This window comes from Tursiops truncatus, chromosome 7, assembly GCF_011762595.2.
Source record: "Tursiops truncatus isolate mTurTru1 chromosome 7, mTurTru1.mat.Y, whole genome shotgun sequence".
NCBI lineage: Eukaryota > Metazoa > Chordata > Mammalia > Artiodactyla > Delphinidae > Tursiops > Tursiops truncatus.
The window spans coordinates 76,607,033-76,613,104 of NC_047040.1; the positions used below are offsets into that span (position 1 = coordinate 76,607,033).

Genomic DNA, 6,072 nt, shown 5'->3' on the forward strand with positions numbered 1-6,072 from the left:
TGTGTTCAAACATATGCTTAGTATGTATCTGGTGGAGAGGGCAGGGAGGATATTAAGAAATGTCATCAAATAGACTTCAGAGTCAATATGAGTATAAAGTATACTTAAGTATAAAGTATAAAGTATACTTAAGTCTTGACTTGATGCTTCACATGTGTTTATTCTGATGACAGGAAGCATTTAGAACCAAAGCCCAATTAAAATTCTTGAATAATTAGGCATATGGTCACTCAGATTTCAAAGTAGTGATCCTGCTAGATCTCAATAGGTTTAAGATGTCTACATGTTCTTACTACTGATGGCGACATAAGTCCAAAAAGGTGATGTATTAAAAGTCACAATCCAGAATTTGTTGTTTATTGCAAAAGGTGCCTCTTGAAAATAGGATGTTTAATAAGGCAAATTAAAGGACAAAACTATAGGATTTGTTCATTTTCATAAAGCACAATAAACACTTATCAGAGACATATAGTATTGTTATTTATTTCACATGGTGGGACTTTATTCATACTTTACTCTCAGCCATTTTCTATACTTTTCTTGTTATTCAGAAACACCAATATCCTCTTCATTTTCCTAACCAGAAAGAATATAAATATTCATTTATTTCATGTTCTCTCACCCTCTTCCTAAAATGCCAAAGTTTTAAAAAGCTGCAAAATCTCTATTACATGGAAATGTTCCTAGTACAACTACCACTTCTAAAAATCAAGGTGGCAAATGGAAGCACTGTATTTCACTCTGACATAACTTTAACCTGAAAGTAATGTACATTAAGTTAGAAAGTTAAATGTGTCTCAATATTCTTATCAGTTAGAAATCAGAATGTAACTCAACCAATAACAGCATGTCCACCTTCACTATGTCTTTGATATTTTTAAATACAAAAAAAAACTGCGTAGAGTATGAGTTGATTTATAAGTAATATTTTTAAAGCAAAATTTCCTTGAACATGCTCCTGAACAATACTCATGGTAAATCCCCAACTACTTTAAGAAGTAACTAACATATCATCAGAACAGCAATACTGCAGCACAGGGATTCCTACTAGTACATTGTATCAGGAGGCGTTACATTTCCAGGTACTTTGGCAAATTCTCATATACATGTAGTATCACACCTCTCATATATATTTGAAGCAGTAAGGAAACCTATAAATTATTCAAGGTAAGTGATTCAGTTTGAAGATCAGTTTATAGCCCCCAAATATTTTAAGCTGATACATCTGTTCTTTATATTAAAAAAGAGAACTTTTCACTTGTTAAAACCACAGGAAAAGGGCTTCCCTGGTGGTGCAGTGGTTGAGAATCTGCCAGCCAATGTAGGGGACACGGGTTCGAGCCCTAGTCTGGGAAGATCCCACATGCTGCGGAGCAACTAGGCCCGTGAGCCACAACTACTGAGCCTGCGCGTCTGGAGCCTGTGCTCCGCAACAAGAGAGGCCGCGATAGTGAGAGGCCCGCACACCGCGATGAAGAGTGGCCCCCGCTTGCCACAACTAGAGAAAGCCCTCGCACAGAAACGAAGACCCAACACAGCCAAAAATAAATTAATTAAAAAAAAAAAAAAAACACCACAGGAAAGTATTCACTAGCAAATGATGTCATGCCCTAGTTTACTTTCAGGTAAGAAGGTTGAGAGAGGCCACCCATCAGAGCCTCTAAACTCATTTCTTTAGTTCTGCAGTGACTGTTAAAGAATATCAGTCAAGTTAAACACTTGCACAGAGGAGCAAATTCAAGCAGCGAATGAGTTAAAACGACACAGAGGACTCACGTTTCAACATCCCTTCTACTAGTCTTCAATTCCCATTCATAAAAGACTAAATGAAACAAAAAAGAGAGGCAGAATTCAAGTTCTTGTATGTAGGCTTATTAGTATAGCTAGGTAACTTCAAAGCCAATAATTAGCTCCATGCTAATCAATCAACCAACAAGTTTCCAGCAAGCATTTACTAGTTTTCCTACACTGTGCTAGGGTCTGCATATCTGAAACAGCACCTGTCCCACTCTGGACACTGGGATCCAGAATTAATCTATACCAGCAGCACTGTGTTTCCTTTGGAAAAGCTTTCTTTTCCTCTTCCCCAAATCTTATCTGAGACACAGTGCCTCTACTTAAGCAAGCAGCTTAAGCCCTAGAATGGGATGAGCATCACAGAAATGGTGAATTAAAAACATTTAACTAAACAAGCAAAAGCAGCCAGGGAAAAATTCTCAATGGAGTTGAAGGTGGGCAGGGGCATAAGGAAGAGATGTGAAATCCTGGTTTGTGGTGAATGGTGCAGAGAAATGCACGTTTCTTATGTTCAAAACCCACCTTAGGCTATGAAAATTCTCCAAATCTATTCACCTCTGAAATCACTCAAACGGTTTCAATATTAAGGTTCCAATTCTGCAGGAGGAGTTTGAAGAGATCAGGGAAAAGGAAAGATTAGTAATGCAACAGAAAAGTCAAGATGAAGAAAAGGAAAGGATGGGTGAAGGCAAGGAGAATGATCTGGGAAGATAAGAGATCAAAAGTAAGTCACCAATAGGTTAACCTCACTTTGCAATAGTCTCAAACCAGCAGGTTTCTCTAACACTAGAGGGCATGAACGCAAACACACACACACACACACACACACACACACACACACACACACACACACACGGTGGTGGGGGCAACCCTGAGCAAAGGCAGCCTTCATACAAAGCTGAAGATATGGGGGCTCCAAGGATACTCGAAATTTCAGAGGGCTCGGGCAGCCAAGTGTCTTTACCCCTGCAAATAAAATCTTCATGCTGCCTTTGTGGGAAGAGTGATCGCGCTCTCTCCCAAGGAAACCGCTCAAGGATTGAGTGTTAACGACAGTCGAAAGCAGGCAATCCCCAGTGCTCCTGTCCTCCGTCAGCAACACCTTTGCCTCAGGAAAGCTCCCACCCTTTCCAGGTTAGTTTTCCCTGGATCCCGAAGCTTCTGTTTATCTGCCCACTGCCTCCTCCTGTGGCTGCCTGCAAAGGTTGGAGATGTAGGCTCTCCACCTGGAAATTCAACTGATCCTAGTCAAAGAACGGGGTAAGGGGAGGGGCGCCCGCAGCTTTCGCTGTCCAAACCAGCAGCCTCCGTGCGCCCGGGCTCGTGGCAGCGCAGCTCCCTCGGACCCAGGGAGGGGAGGCGGCCCTCGCGACCCTCATTCAGCCCGTCGACTCTACGACAGCCCAGACAAGAGCTCTCTGTTTCCAATCCCCTCGTCCCTTCCGGCCCCGAGAAGGGAGGTCTCCGTACCTGGAGATCTCTGTACCTGGAGGTGCCCAGAAGGTGGGCCGGGGTGTGCTCTCCTGGACAAGGAGCCTCGGGATCTGGGAGCTGGTGGTGTTCGGGAAGACCAGGCAGGAGAGATAAGAGAGGGAGACAGAGACAGGCAGCGAGAGGCAGAAACAGAAAGAGAAAATACGGCAAGACGGAGAGACAACGGAAGAGACAGAATAACAGGCACACGGGAACATCCCAAGAAAAACAGGGAGAAAGAGAATGAAAAAGGAACAGTGAGACCCGGAGCGGGTGCGGTGAGCCAGAGAAAGAATCAGAGTCAGAAACAGACAGAGAGACTGAGAGGCAAAGGAAGGCAGAAATAGAGAGGAAGGCAACCGTCGAGGAAGACACCCGAGACCCAGCGTGTCCCCGGTGTCGGACGGACGGTGTAGAAGCGCCCGCGCACCGCAGCCCCCGGCCGCCCGCAGCTAGTGGGAGAAAGTTGCCGGGGCGGGAAGGCCGAGCCGCCCCCGGCGCCGAGCGCCACCGGAGCGCAGAGGGTGGCCAGCGCCCCCCACCTCGGCCGGGTAGCGGAGAAAGCAGGGTAGAGGGAGGGCGGCGGTAGAAAGTTCCGCGCCTCGCGGTCCTCCCTCGGCACCTGCAGCAGCGGGAGAGCGCGCTTCGAGAGCCCGGGAGGCCGCCTTATCGGGTTCGCCGGCGCCCCCGCACCGGGACCGACCCTGGGCGCTCGGCTCTGAGCCCTGCCACCGACTGCGGGAGTTTGCGGCGCCCACCCGGGCACTCCGGGCCGCCCAGAAAGGACTCGCCCCAGACAGAAGAAGAGAGGAGAAGCAAGAGAGAGACGGAGACCTGCTATCGTGGCCAGGGATCCCGCGAAGAGGGAACGGCGGTCCACGCACGGAATTCAGCCTCCGACCCAGACCGGCAGGCGCCAGACGGCCGCGCCGAGTGCGGGGCGCGCGGAGCCCGCGCTCACCTGGAACACGCGCCGGCCCGCGAGCGCCGCGCGCAGCCCCGCTTCCCGCCCGCGCCTCTCTCTTCACACTTCCCCGCGAGCAGAGCGAGCCGGCTCCGGCCTCGGCCAGCCCCGGAGAGGCGCCCTCATAGCGCAGCGGCTGGCTGGAGGGGCTCCGCGAGAGCGGGCGCCGAGGCCGAGGAGGCGCAGGAGACCGAGCGAGGGCTCCTAGCACATTGTCACCTCGGCAGAGACGCCGCCACCGCCTGGTCACTTCGCCCCCCCTCCCCCCTCCCACCCCGGCCCGCTCCCTCCCAGCCCCTCCTCCTCGCGTGGTTCCTCCCCCTCCCGTAGCCCCAGCCTGAAGGCCTCTCACTGGGCTAGTATCATTTACGTAACCAGCCCCCCGGCCCTCCTCCCTCCTGGTTCCCGCTCCTCCCCAGGCTGGGGCGGTGCGCACAGAGCGCGCTTCAGTTGCTCCTGGAGCTGCCGCTCCTGCGATGTGCACAAGTCCCGCGATAGTTGGCAGTCACGGCCCCCAGCTGGAACCGCGGTGTCGGCTCCTTTCCGCCGAGAGCGTCCGGCGACCCCTGGCCGCCCCTGGGCCCCACCGTGAGAAAACAGGCTTGCGTGCACTGTGTCGGCCCAGTGCACCAGAGCGCCTCTTAGAGGGGTGCTGGCGGGGGGAGGAGGGTGCAGGGGCTCGCAGGCGGCCCTCGGGGAACGCTTTAGCAACCTCCCCCCCGCTGTCGGCTCTCCAGTGGAGAGAGGCTGCGGGGAACTTGAGGTTTAGGCGCCCTGAAGCAGAAAGGACAGACAAGAGTTTGACCTCTTGTCCATTACAGTTCGTTTACCCTGCCAGGAGCCTAGTGTTCTGGCTAGCGACAGCTGCTGCCACCAAAAGCACTGTAAGAGACTTGGAAACGCAAAGCGCTTCCTTGTGCTCTTGAATTTTTTAGGGAGCGGTGAAGAAAAAAGCGAGGCTTTGAATTCCTTTCTCAGTCAGGAAGATGGGGTCTTTGACACCACACACCCACACACCCACACACACACAGGCGCCTGAATGCTTGCATTTCAGAGTAAAGTTACTGTGTAGTGTCATAGAAAGTCCATGATACTAAATGAGGAGTCCATGATAATAAATCCTTACATACTACATGTAAGGATTTTAGAACAGTGCATGGTACAAGGCACAAATTTAAGACTGAGGTATTATTAGCATTCTGAGACTTGGGACCTATCCCCCATTGCCATGTGGGAGGGACTCTTCTAGGAAATTGGGGTTGCTGAGTTCAAGTCTCTGCTTTGCCATTTATTCACTTTTGGCTCTTGGTTAGTTTTGGTTCTTGACAATACAGTTTCAGTTTTCTTATTTGTAAAAGGGGGTAACATAGGGGTCCTTTCCTCCTCTCACAGGGTCACTTCATGTTGTCTTAGCTCCCTCTTTTTAGTTTATGTGGCAAAAGTAAGGGAGGATATGAGACCTACTCCAAAAATATTAAGAGCCATATTGTACAAACATATATTAATTTTAATCTAGTATGTCAATGACATTCTTGATTATATTCATGAAAGGCAATTTTTAGAGATGTTATCTTTATATCCTTTCATGAATCAATTATTATCTAAACTGGTATGATAATAACTATTTAATGTTTCCTCCTATGCTGTCCATCCTGCCCAACCCCCCGCCCCCATCTTCTCATCAATTAGGGAGCATCTACCAGAGGGGTTTCTGTGCATGTGTGAGGACAGAGGGTGTCACTCATAACACCAAGGACACTGGTCTTTTTCTCTATTGCTTGCTTTTGTGAGTTCTGTCATCACATCACTCACCTCTGTATGGCATATTTAGAAAAGTT

The 6,072-nt window shown here is 49.3% G+C and overlaps 1 protein-coding gene across 1 annotated transcript in view; it reads right to left on the reverse strand.

Annotated features, from left to right (window-relative positions):
* The window catches only part of GALNT13 (polypeptide N-acetylgalactosaminyltransferase 13), a 559,439-nt gene extending 554,939 nt beyond the window's left edge, over positions 1-4,500 (reverse strand). The window contains exon 1 of the mRNA XM_019922237.3: positions 4,105-4,500. The gene's annotated coding sequence lies outside the window, so the exon portion shown is untranslated. The remainder of the gene's footprint in view (positions 1-4,104) is intronic.
* Between the last annotated feature and the right edge of the window lie 1,572 nt (positions 4,501-6,072).